Source organism: Notamacropus eugenii, chromosome 6, assembly GCF_028372415.1.
Source record: "Notamacropus eugenii isolate mMacEug1 chromosome 6, mMacEug1.pri_v2, whole genome shotgun sequence".
Classification (NCBI taxonomy): domain Eukaryota; kingdom Metazoa; phylum Chordata; class Mammalia; order Diprotodontia; family Macropodidae; genus Notamacropus; species Notamacropus eugenii.
This window is the reverse complement of record NC_092877.1, coordinates 167189875-167203000: the sequence shown is the minus strand read 5'-3', so window position 1 is coordinate 167203000 and position 13126 is coordinate 167189875. Positions and strand designations below refer to the sequence as shown.

Below are 13126 nucleotides of genomic sequence, written 5' to 3'. Positions count from 1 at the left end.
TAGACAAATCACTGAACCTTTCCATGCCTCAAGTTTCCTCAAGTGTAAAAGAAAGTCAAATGGGATAAAGGAGAGATGTTGACCCAGACACCTGGGGCCAAAGACTAGGACTACCTATATGAAACCTAAACCTTAAGCTTAGAGAAATCCAAGGCCTCAGAATAGAAGATTTACCTCTGTCCTGTTGAGGTTCCGGAGCAGCAACTTGGTCGACTCTAAACTCTGGCAATGAGTCCATCCCAGAGTCACAAGTAATGGACCTCAGTCTTCTCAAGGCCTGAATTCTCTCTCCAGCAAGCCACTCAGACTTGAAAAGTCTACTTCCTTCAAGAGCGTTAGTGCTGTCACCTGCAGGCAAGAAGAGAGTTATGAGAGGCTGAAAAACCCAAAAAGGGAGGATTTGAAGTGGAAGAGGGGAGACTAGTCCCCTAGTCAGGAAGATGGAAGATGAATGAGTAATACAGATTATAGGAAGAGAATGAAAAAGATAGCTATGTACTTAGAGCTAAGTAACAGACTTGAGGTTCTTCCTGAAGAGAAGGAAGCTCCGAAGAGGAGGTACCTGCTTGTTCTCCAAGAAATCACAGCAGAACGACCAAAGTCATCAGGGGAGAAGTTCCCCAAAAAGAGTCAGAAGAAGAAAGGAAGAGTAGGACGGTGACTGATGATTCCGTTTACGGACACCGAGGCAGGTGTACCTTATTTTTAAAAAAAGAGGACAGGTAAAGGAGAGGATGAATGGGATACAGAAGCACTGTATAATAATAAGTTATTCTTCCTTGAGGAAATCCAGGAATGTGAGTAGGTAAGAATAGTAAAGAACATTTAGATAAAGATGAATGGAGGAAGAAATCCAAGCAATTTTGTATGCCACATTCCACCTGAACAGAAAGAAATATGTGGGCGGGGCCAAGATGTAGAGTAGAAAGACACACAAATGCTGGCTCTCCCCACACAACCCATAAAATACCTGTAGAGAGGGTTTCTCTAGAAATTTCGGAGAACCAGAAGTGGAGAATAACAGAGGGGAGATTTCCAGCCTAGGGTGACCACTGGAAAAGTCTTTTGCACCAGACATGCAGTGGAGCCCGGCTCAGCCTTGGCTGAGCACGCAGCTCGAGAACAGCCCTCCGGGGCAGAATTTCCAGTGACAGTAGCAGCGCTTCACAGATCCCTCAACCCACAGGCATGAAATGTCAGTGACAGGGTTTTTTCAGCTGGCCAGGAAGGGAGAAAGGCCTTTCCATAGCTCCAGCCTTAGGCAGTGGCCTCAGAGGCCACATTGGGCTGGTGGCAGCAGTTCACACAGCAGTCCCTACAGCAGCCCGCATCCATTGTTGGATCGTAAAAACCCTGGGGCACTGACCAGCTAAATCTTAACTCAGCCCTGTGTGGAAGCCCTGAGGGAGCTGATCTTTATCTCATACTGAATGGCAGCCCTGCCCATGCAGCTTATCTGAATCTCAGCCCCCAGTGCTGGCCTGGCGGAACTGGAGGCCAGGTGGCTGTGGAGGAGAAACTGCTAAGATTCTGGGCACAAAAATCTCTAACTGCTCCCAGACCAGGGTACATGCTTGATTGTGCACCTTGGAGGAACTGAGATCTTACAGATCCCCAGAATATACCCTATTGTTGACAAAGGACCCAAAAAAATGCCCAAAAAAGGGAAAAAAATTAAGACTATGGAAGGTTACTTTCTTGGTGAACAGATACCTTCTCCCATCCTTTCAGATGAGGAAGAACAATGCTTACCATCAGAGAAAGACATAAAAGTCAAGGCTTCTGTATCCCAAACATCCAAAATAAATATTCAATGGGCTCAGGTCATGGAAGAGCTCAAAAAGGATTTGAAAATCAAGAAAGACAGGTGGAGGAAAAATTGGGAAGAGAAATGAAAGAGATGCAAGAAAAGCATGAAAAGCAGGTCAACACCTTGCTAAAGAAGACCAAAAAATGCTGAAGAAAATAATACCTTAAAAAATAGGCTAACTCAATTGGCAAAAGAGGGTCAAAAAGCCAATGAGGAGAAGAATACTTTAAAAAGCAGAATTAGCCAAATGGAAAAGGAGGTTCACTGAAGAAAAGAGTTCTTTAAAAATTAGATTGGAACAGATGGAGGCTAATGAATTTATGAGAAACCAAGAAATCACAAAACAAAACCAAAAGAATGAAAAAATGGAAGATAATGTGAAATATCTCATTGGAGAAACAACTGGCCTGGGAAATAGATCCAGGAGAGACAATTTAAAAATTATGGGACTATGTGAAAGCCATGATCAAAAAAAGAGCCTAGACATCATCTTTCATGAAATTATCAAAGAAAACTGCCCTGATATTCTAAAACCAGGGGTCAAAATAAATATTGAAAGAATCTACCGATCCCCTCCTGAAAGAGATCCAAAAAAAGAAACTCTTAGGAACATTGTGGCCAAATTCCAGAGCGCCCAGGTTAAGGAAAAAACATTGCAAGCAGCTAGAAACAAAAAATTCAAGTATTGTGGAAATGCAATCAGAATAACACAAGATCTAGCAACTTCTACATTAAGGGATCAAAGGGCATGGAATATGATATTCCAGAAGTCAAAGGAACTAGGACTAAAAGCAAGAATCACTTACCCAGAAAAACTGAGTATAATACTTCAGGGGAAAAAATGGTCTTTCAATGAAATAGAGGACTTTCAAGCATTCTTGATGAAAAGACTAGAGCTGAAAAGAAAATTTGATCTTCAAATACAAGAATTAAGAGAAGCATGAGAAGGTAAACAGCAAAGAGAAATCATAAGGGACTTACTAAAGTTGAACTATTTACATTCCTACATGGAAAGATAATATTTGTAACTCTTCAAACTTTTTTGAGTATCTGGGTAGTTGGTGGGATTACACACACACACACACACACACACACACACACACACTCACATACACACATAGAGAGAGACACAGAGAGCACAGGGTGAATTGAATAGGATGGGATCATATCTTTAAAAAATGAAATCAAGCGGTAAGAGAAAAATATATTGGGAGGAGAAAGGGAGAAATGGACTGGGGCAAATAATCTCTCATAAAAGAGGCAAGTAAAAGACTTTTCAGAGAAGGGAAAAAGAGGGGAGGTGAGAGAAAGAAACATGAAGTTTATTCTCATCACATTCAACTAAAGTAAGGCATAAACTGTACATTCATTTTGGTATGAAAACCTATCTTATAATACAGGAAAGTGGGGGAGAAGGGGATTAGCAGGGTGGGGGGATAATGGAAGAGAGGGTAGTGGGAGGAGGGAGCAATTAGAAGTCAACACTCTTGGTGAAGGACAGGATTAAAAGAGAGAACAGAAGCAATTGGGGCAGGATAGGATAGAGGGAAATATAGTTAGTCTTACACAACACGACTATTATGGAAGTCATTTGCAAAACCACACAGATATGGCCTATATTGAATTGCTTGCCTTCCCAAAGGGGATGGGTGGGGAAGGAGGGAGGAAGAGAAGTTGGAACTCAAAGTTTTAGGAACAGCTGTTGAGTATTGTTCTTGCATACAACTAGGAAATAAGAAATACAAATAATGGGGAATAGAAAGTTATCTTGCCCTACAGGACAAAGGAGAAGATGAGGATAAGGGAAGGGAGGGATGTCAGAAGGGAGGGCAGATTGGTGATAGGGGCAGTTAGAATGTTCAGCGTTTTGGGGTGGGAGAGGGGAGAAATGGTGAGAAAATTTGGAACTCAAAATTTTGTGGAAATGAATGTTGAAAACTTAAATAAGTCAATTTAAATACAAGAAAAAAAAGAAGTGGAAGGTCTTGGGTGGGGAACAGTTAAATGGGCTAGTTTGACTGGAAGGTAGAGTGCATGAAGCTGAGTAATGTGTAATAGACTTGAAAATGTCAGCTGGAGCCAGATTGTGAAGAACTTTAAATGCCAAGCAGAGCAGATTGTATTTTGTCCTAGAGGTTTAGGAGCTCTTGGAACAGGGAAGTGACATAGTCAGATCTGTGCTTTAGGGATAATACCACAGCAGCCAAATAGATGATAAATTGGAGAGGGCGTAGACTTGAGCCATGGGAAACAATTAGGAGGTTGTCTCAATAGTCCAGGAAATAGGTGAGGACAGATTGAACCAGAGTGATTACTATATGAATGTAGAGAAGGGGACAAATGTAAGAGATGTGGCAGCGGCTGCATTAGCAAGACTTAGCAACTCATTGGATCTGAGAGTTAAAGGAGAGTAAAGAATCAAGGATGATTCCAAGGTTGCAAAGCTAGATGACTGGAAGGATGTTAGTCCTCAGAATATAAATTTATTGTTGTTCAGCCATCTCAGTCGTAACTGACTCTTCCTGACCCCTTTTGGGGTTTTCTTAGCAAAGGTAGTGATGTGGTTTGTGCCACTTCCTTCTCTTTATTCTGAACTTAAGTAATAAAATAATTCAGCACATTTTACAAGTGTGGAAACTGAAGCAAACAGGTGAGTGCCCCGGCCAGGGTCATACAACTAATAAGTGGCTGAGGCTAGATTTGAACTCAGATGAGTATTTGTGACTCCAGGCCTGGCACTCTATCCACTGAGTCACCTAGTTGCCCCTCAATATAAATAAAGAAGTTGATGTTTAAAAAAAAAAGAAAGAAAGAAATAGGTGAATTCAGGAAACACATCATGGACCTTGCATGGAAAAATGATCTAGATACCTTTTGGAACCCTCTCTTTGCCAAAAGGAGAACAGCTAATGACATCCTGATTTGCACTGATAATTTTATCCTTTAAAAGGTGATGGAACTAACAAGAGGATAATCTATACTGTTTCTAATTCTCACTAACTGGGAGGAGCTGGTTGCTGGTGGCATCCTTGGAGGAAGCAACCACCCCTTCCTGGAGGTTGTGATTGAAGAGAAGAAAAACTGAGTGTAGTTTGACATGTTCCCTAGGTGTCAGAAAGGCTTCAGGGGCAGGATGAGTAGGACCCCATCCTACAGGGAAAGACAAGTTAGACCAGAAAATTCAGAAGACCAAAGGAAATGATCCCAATAAGGAAGAAAAATGGAATTGTCTCAAGAGTAAGCTGCTGCTGCACAAGGAACTGACTAACCAACTTACATTTCTTAAAACAGAAAATGAAGAGAAGGTGGAAGAATAGGCAGGTAAAAGAAGTTTCATAAAAATAATGTCAGGAATATGAATGTTCAGAATAAGCTGAGGCTGATAAAGGGAGCTACGGACACCAAAAAGGAATTTCAAGAAGAGATAGGACTGCTGCTTGGGGTGCAGTGAGTGTAACTGACCACAGAGAGAACTTGGAGTGACTCAACTCTTATTTTTCTTTTGTTTGCTCTGCCCAGAAGAATGACCTGTGGACTGGAAATGATAGAACAATAGCTTGCAGAGCTGATAGTAAGAGAGCACTCAGTCATCTTTGATGGATTTAAGTCATCTGGCCCAGATAAACTGCAAACCTGAATGCTTCAACAATGGCTCAATGTGAGAGGTAAGCAAGTCACTTCTAGTCATAGCTGAAAAGCTGTAGAAATTAGGAGAGGTAATTCAGATGTGGACAAAAAAGGGAAGAGAATAAAGTCTAAAAAGTAAAGGTCAATAAGTCGAAGTCTTGAGAAAATTCTAGAATGGATCATTTTTAAAAACCAGTCAGTGAACATACAGAAAAGTGGAGATTACAAAGAAAAGGCATGGAACATCAAGTAGTGAGTCATGCTAGACCAGGGGTGGGGAACCTCAGGTCTTGAAGTCATATGTGGCCTTCTAAGTTCTAGGCCTTTTGACTGAGTCCAAGTTTTACAATACAAATCCTTTTATTGTTCTGTGAAGCTTGGATACAGCAAAGGATCACACTTGAGGCCCTAGAGAGTCACATGTGACCCTGAGGCTGCATATTCCCTACCCCAGTGCTAGACTATTATATTTCCCCACAGGATTATTAAACTTCTAGCTGAGAATAATGCCTAAACATAGTTTGCCTAGCAAAGCATTGTGGAGAAGATGGAGAAATGTGGACATAACTGCTGAAATGAACAAATTCATGGTTTATATCAGGGTATATAAACAAATAATGCTAATTTTTTAAAAAGGAAAAGAGAAAATTTTTAATTGAACAAAAATCACATTGGGATTTCTTTTCAAGCAAAGAAACTTGTGAATCTGACTTATTTTTTGACTAAGGTCTTGCCTAACAGATACCAAGTTTTGATCAAAAGACTTCATTCATTACATCATTTAAACATACAAAATCTTCTGGGGAAGAAAAAGTGAATCTATCAAAGACCATAAAGAATTATGAAAGAGGAAAAGTAGATGGATGAAGGTCAAAAAGAAAATAGAGTTTCATGACAGTTAATCTATGGAGATTATTTTGAAGAAAACTTGCTAAACAACACTGACACAAACAAATTATAAATACTTATTAAAAGCTTTGTTTCTCGAAGAGGAAAACATTCCTCTGCTTTCTTTGCAAAAATGAACAACTGTTAGAAAATGCCATTGCAATATTCTATAACCATGAAAGATGGGATATTTATCAGATTCTCACCTTAGGGATACCTAAGATAGAGATTATTAAGCAATAATAATTTAGCTGCAAATGTTCACAGTAACAGAATTGTGAGAGGAAAGGAGATTTAAAAATTTTGAGAAACAAATGAGTGAACCAGAGTTGTTTGAGTAGTGCCATTGGAGTTGTCAACATTAAACAACAAGAAAAGAGAACTGAGTTTTTCCCCCCAATTACTATTTGAGTTTTCTATGCGAAGATTTTCATTCTCAGGTTAAATCTGTTAGTATATCAAGCATCTCACTATAATACCATCCATTATGGAAGACAAGACAGGAAAAGATGGGTCTCTCTTGAATACTGGAGAAGAGGCTCTAAACTAGACAAAATACTAGATTAATGATTACCATACCTTATGTGTGTATGGGGCTTTAGAGATTTTTCAAAGCAGATTTTTTATATCTCATGTTATACAGGGGGTCCTAAAAGTCTTGGTTCATTTGGAAGCCTAAAAGCCCACTCAGACTTGTGGGACATGCTATATAATGAAACATGAGGAGTGCCTAAACAAAATGTTAATTCTTCCCTCTACAAAAAGAACTCAGCTGAAGAAGATTTAGCCCAGAAACACTGCTCCTCACTGTATAATCATACACTCGAGGGGATTTTATTGATGTCATTTTGCTAACAGTGCAGATCATTGCCCATCCATGCTTTCTTTAGCATAATAGGACTCTTGCTCATGAAGCCTTTCTATAGGTCACTGAACATTTCTTGCTTATTGGTGCAGTATTCAGGCTGTCCATCTCTTATTTCCCACTCTGGCCATACGACTGATTCACCTCCTTTTCTAGTTACATTTTTAATAATGGATGATTTTTTGCTACTTCTATCCATGAGTTGAGAGAAGGTTACAGTCTGCTTTCCCCCACATTACTTTCCATTGCCTTTGGGGATACCTGGTTGATTAAAGTGGTGTTGTAAGACTCATTTGTTTATCTACCATCTGCCATCTATATCCATCTATCTAGTTTTCTGTCTACCACCTTGTATCTTTGTGTCTTTCTGCCTATCTATTAAACATTTATGTCAGTCTTTATATCTACAGCCAGTTATCATTTATCTGTCTTTCTTCCATTTATCTTCTTCATGTCTATCTATCTCTGTAGAAAGGGAGAGATTGGTTTCTTTTTTGTTTGTTTTCGTTTTTTTCTAGGGTGTAATATGTTGCTTGGCATTCCATATTTTTAATAAATATTTTTAAAGTTTAAGTCACATAAAATCTTGTTAATTGTCCTTCTGAAAATCTTGGTTTATTCAAAAGTCACCTTCCAGGACATTCGCAGTGAGAAATTTATCTCAGAAACAATGGCATAAATGAAGTAATTTTTAACTTTGACAGATGGCAGAAAAAAAATACACTGACTATACAATTCACTTATTCGGTACTTCAGCCAAAGTCTGGCACTCAAGAGGCAGACTTGTACTAATTGGCTAGGGAAGTTTCCTCCTTCACAGACCAAAGTCAAATGAGATAAAGGTGTCAACTATCCCACAGAGGGTGGCCCATTATTTCCCTGGTGAGAGAATCAGTTCCCTAAGTTTCCGAACTTTAATGCAATTTCTATAAGTATCTATGTGACTAAGAAAGACTTTGTCTTTTAAGTATTCACTGTTAACCAGACCATAGGTCAGAGAGGCTAGAGTGTTGACCTTCACTGTAAAAGGAAACAATGTTCTTTATGAAATTTTCACAATATTCCATTTATTCTGACAAAGGTAAGTACCTCATCCAGTATAATTTCTTCGTCTTCAGGAAAGAAGTGTAATGGCATGGTAGTCCAAAGAACATCATATCTTTCTAATTTGTTAAAAAAAAAAAAAGTCACTTTTGTTTAAATTTTTTTTCTTTTTGAGAGCACAGGTGGACGAGGGCTGGCAGTTTGTCTTCCCCAAAGTCACTTGTGTATTAAGTAACAAAGCAATAATTTAAACCCAGTATCTGGGCTTCAGAATTAAGCACACTTTCTACTGCTCTATGTTTTCATTTGCCAAAGAAAAAATTCAAAAGTGAGGAAGAATTATTAAATAATGAATACAACTAGGCTTTTCTCCGTTATGTTTACTTCTTAAATAAAAGGATAAATTATGACTAGTCTCATAAATACACTGGAGAGATGCTCATGAATCTTTTGTCCTAGTCTGGGTTCGTCCATGGACTAGCTGTGTGACCTTGGTCAAGTTGTTTTATTTGTATCTCACTATCTTGATCTGTAAAATTATCTGAAAAAAAAAATCACTCCAGAAAACTCTGCATGTATTCAAAGGGAAAGCTAGAAAATATGACTCTATTCCGGAAATCTTACATCCTTTGAATTCTTCAGTTCCACTGGACTGCTGGATATAATTTCTTGTTCTTTCCATTTTACACCAAGAAAGAGGCAAATGGTAAAAGTGAATAGAGCACGGAGGCAGGAAAAACTGAGATGATACCTCACCTCTGCCACTTTTCAGTTATGTGTTCTTCACCAAACCACTTAGTTTTTTAACTCTTGTCTTCTTCATCTGTGACATGCAGAAAGTAGGATCTGAAGAATCCTCTTTCAAAAGTTCTGTGTACTGATGTTCAAATGAGATAATTATAGAATGGTTTTTGTTTGCAGACTCTAAATGTAATTGTTTGCTAAATTGACAAACAAAATTGCTTCAGCCTATAAATGAGACATATGGAAAAGAAAGGGAACTAGGAATCCCAGCATATCCTCAGATCATTACATAAAGAACTTGAAGACAAAGTTAGTACTTGTCCTCATATTCTGGGGTATTCACTAATTAAAATATTGATCAAAATTAAAAAAAAAAAAGGAGAAAGCTTTGATGATTCCAAGACACAATTTGATTATCCTTCATTTATCTCCCAAATATAATGCCATCAGTCACGTTTTACCTCTTGTTGTCGATGAAATCAAGATGATTTCACAGGTTGCTTCTAATTCAGCTTTTCTATGTTCAATTGTACCTTTGAGCTCAGTCAATGCCCTTAGGTCCCTGATCTGACATTCTAGGTTTTAATATTGCCCCCAGTGATATCATTCCATGGTTGTAAGTACTGAGATTCTTTCCACTAGTAAAAGTTTATGTCATATAGTAGCATATTGTAATTTGCTAAATACACTGTCTTTGTGATCATCCAGAAAGTTGTACTGAATAGATAAAAGAAGAGTATTTACAGTCAGCAGAAAGATTTGCAGACTAATTCGTGAGGACTTTCCTCACTGCTTTGTATGAAATAAGTGGCAGACAGTCATCAATAGACTATTTTTATTGAAAACTATGTGACTTGTATTATAAATATTATAATGTGAACAAAATGCTGTAGAAGATAAAAGGAAAGAAAGTTTGTTTTTATTAGAAAAGTGCAGCAGCTTTCAAGGAGAAAGTGGTCTCAGAGGTGAACCTCTCATTACAGGTAGGAATTTCGTTTTGTTCAGATAGGCACCATGCTCAGATTATTATTTATATATGTGAGGGAATCAGGAAAGAGATGCCACTGAATTCTCAAACATTTAGAAATAGATTGTAAGACAAATATGTAGAATTTTCTTTATAACTTTTTTGCCTATTTCTAGTTAAATTGCAGTAAAATGTCAGAATTCCTCAAAGAGAAACAATTCTGTACCCCTTGTGACATCTAGCTTTATTCCAATGCCATTCAATAATTCAAGTGTTTTATTCCTGTCTGATTCTTCATTACCCGATTTCATTTCAATTTGTTTTTTCTTGGCAAAGATACTAGAGTTGTTTGCCATTTATTTCTCCAGTTCACTTTACAAATGATACAACTGAAGGAAACAGGGTTTGTGCTTTGTGCAGGATTACACAGATACCAAGTATCTGAGGCCAGATTTGAATTCAGGTTTTTCTGATTCCAAGTCTCACACTCTATTCACTGTAGCACTTAGATGCCACCACACTTAGTAGTAGTAAACATAAACCATATTAAGTCAGGTGAAATCACAATCTCGTTGTAGTTATAATTGAATTAAACTAGAGATCATTTACTTCAACCACTTCATTTTAAAGATAAAGAGATTTATGCATAAGGAGATGAAATAATTCATCCAAGGTCACCTAGCTTGTAAGTGGTTCAACGGGGATTCAGAAGAATTCTTCATCATTGTTCTACATCCTGGTTTTCTGTCCTCTTTTCACCTACCAGTTCAAATCTTCCCTTCTGCAGTAACCTGTTCCTGGTCTTCCTTCCTACTAGTGCCTTTCCTGTGAGATTACCTACCACTTATCCAGTATATATCTTGTATTTTCATTGTTGTTTTCTTGTTGTCCCCCTTACTTAATTATGAGGTCCTTGAGGGGAGGGACCATTTTCTGGCCTTTCTTTGAATTCCTAATGCTTAGCACAATGTCTAGTATGTATTAAGTACTCAACAATTCCCTATGGACCTCAGGAAATGCTTTGTTATGTAACAAAGGCTGTAAGTATCAAAGACAGGACTAGAATCTAGGTCTTCCTGGTTCTGGGATCAACTCCCTATGAAGTATATCACATTGTCTCAAAAATTCAATCTTTCAGGTTAACTGAATCTTGGCTTGAAATAGTGGATATATAGTGGAGACTAGATCACACAAAAAAATTAGTCTGTACTATTCTGACCACATTTGGAATTTATGTGCAGTTCTGTATACCATATGCTTTTTAAATATGGCATTCACAAAATGAAGTGTGTCCACAGGAACTCTAGTGGAATATGGAATAATCTAGAAACTTTTCTTTTTTTGCAGATTTGTTTCGCCTTTATTCAACTTGTTGGCCTCTTTGAGACAGAAATATTTTTATGAAGAAAGAATGAAAAAAACTGTGAAGGTTTTTGAGAAAAATTATTTTCATCTACTTGAAGAGCAAACTTGTTAGAAGAGATATCAGACTTACTGTTAGTTTTATAATGCAAAAGTAGGATCAATGTCTCAAATCTATATGGAAGTAATACTGGGTCCAATATCAATCAACTAACATGCACTTACTAACCATTCTTCTGTTAACAGTTGTCTAGAATTCAAGTCCATTGCAATGATACAACAAGGTAAGGCAGAACTCCGGTAAAACACCAAACTTCAATGGAACTAGCTCATTAAAGAGGAACACAAGGAAGGATGACAGAAAAGTTGGAACACATGGATGAAGGCATCAAGAAATGAAAATTGAAAGGTTAGTAAATTAATTAGAAATCACTGACCTGAATGATGGGAATATCATGAACACTTTGCTCCAAAAAAGTCTGAATGCCATCAACCTGGCAAGCATTAAAAAACATTCTGGGGGCGGAGCCAAGATGGCGTAGTAGAAAGACGCACATACACATAGCTCCTAACCCACAACCCATAGAACAACTACAAAGAAGTAACTCACGGCAAATTCTGCACCCAGAGGCCACAGAACATTGGAGCGAGGGAGATTTCTGTTCCGGAGAGACCTGCAAACCTCTCATAAAAGGTCCTTCGTGCTGCGGACTGGGCGCCGGGACTGGGAGCTGAGTACAGCCCTGCCGTGGACGCGGCACCGAGAGGAACAGATCCGAGCGGGCTTCAGGGACGGGATCTCCAGCGGCTGCACAAGTACCTCCACCCACAGGTGACGGGGGTCTGTGAGAGAGTCCCTTTGGAGGGTCGAGGGGGGAGTGGGGTGCCCCCATGGCTCGGGCCCCCTCGGGAGACAGAAGCTGAGGGGCAGCGGCAGACCAGGGCTCTCCAAGCAGGCAGGAGCCTGGATCCATTGTTGAAGGTCTGTGCATAAACTCCCTGAGGGAACTGAGCCTGAGAGGCAGCCCTGCCCTCACCTGAGCATCTGAATTTAATCTCACACTGAATAGCAGCCCTGCCCCCGCCCAAAGCCCTGAGGCTGGAAGCAGCATTTGAATCTCAGACCCCAAACACTGGCTGGGAGGATCAGGAGGTGAGGTGGGTGTGAGGAAAATATTCAGAGGTCAAGTCACTGGCTGGGAAAATGCCCAGAAAAGGGAAAAGAAATAAGACTATAGAAGGTTACTTTCTTGGTGAACAGGCATTTCCTCCCTTCCTTTCTGATGAGGAAGAACAATGCTTACCATCAGGCAAAGACACAGAAATCAAGGCTTCTGTGTCCCAGCCCACTCAATGGGCACAGGCCATGGAAGAGCTCAAAAAGAATTTTGAAAATCAAGTTAGAGAGGTGGAGGAAAAGCTGGGAAGAGAAATGAGAGACATGAAGTCAAAGCATGAACAGCAAATCAGCTCCCTGCTAAAGGAGACCCAAAAAAATGTTGAAGAAAATAACACCTTGAAAACAAGCCTAACTCAATTGGCAAAAGAGGTTCAAAAAGCCAATGAGGAGAAGAATGCTTTCAAAAGCAGAATTAGCCAAATGGAAAAGGAGATTCAAAAGCTCACTGAAGAAAATAGTTCTTTCAAAATTAGAATGGAACAGGTGGAGGCTAAGGACTTTATGAGAAACCAAGAAATCACAAAACAAAACCAAAAGAATGAAAAAATGGAAGATAATGTGAAATATCTCATTGGAAAAACAACTGACCTGGAAAATAGAGCCAGGAGAGACAATTTAAAAATTATGGGCCTACCTGAA

General features: G+C 39.0%; 1 protein-coding gene across 1 annotated transcript in view; it reads right to left on the bottom strand.

Annotated features, from left to right (window-relative positions):
- Positions 1–266: 266 nt before the first annotated feature.
- Positions 267–13126, bottom strand: part of LOC140512468 (zinc finger protein 69 homolog B-like) — a 28405-nt gene continuing 15545 nt past the window's right edge. Inside the window, exon 2 of the transcript XR_011969764.1 lies at positions 267–348. The gene's annotated coding sequence lies outside the window, so the exon portion shown is untranslated. The remainder of the gene's footprint in view (positions 349–13126) is intronic.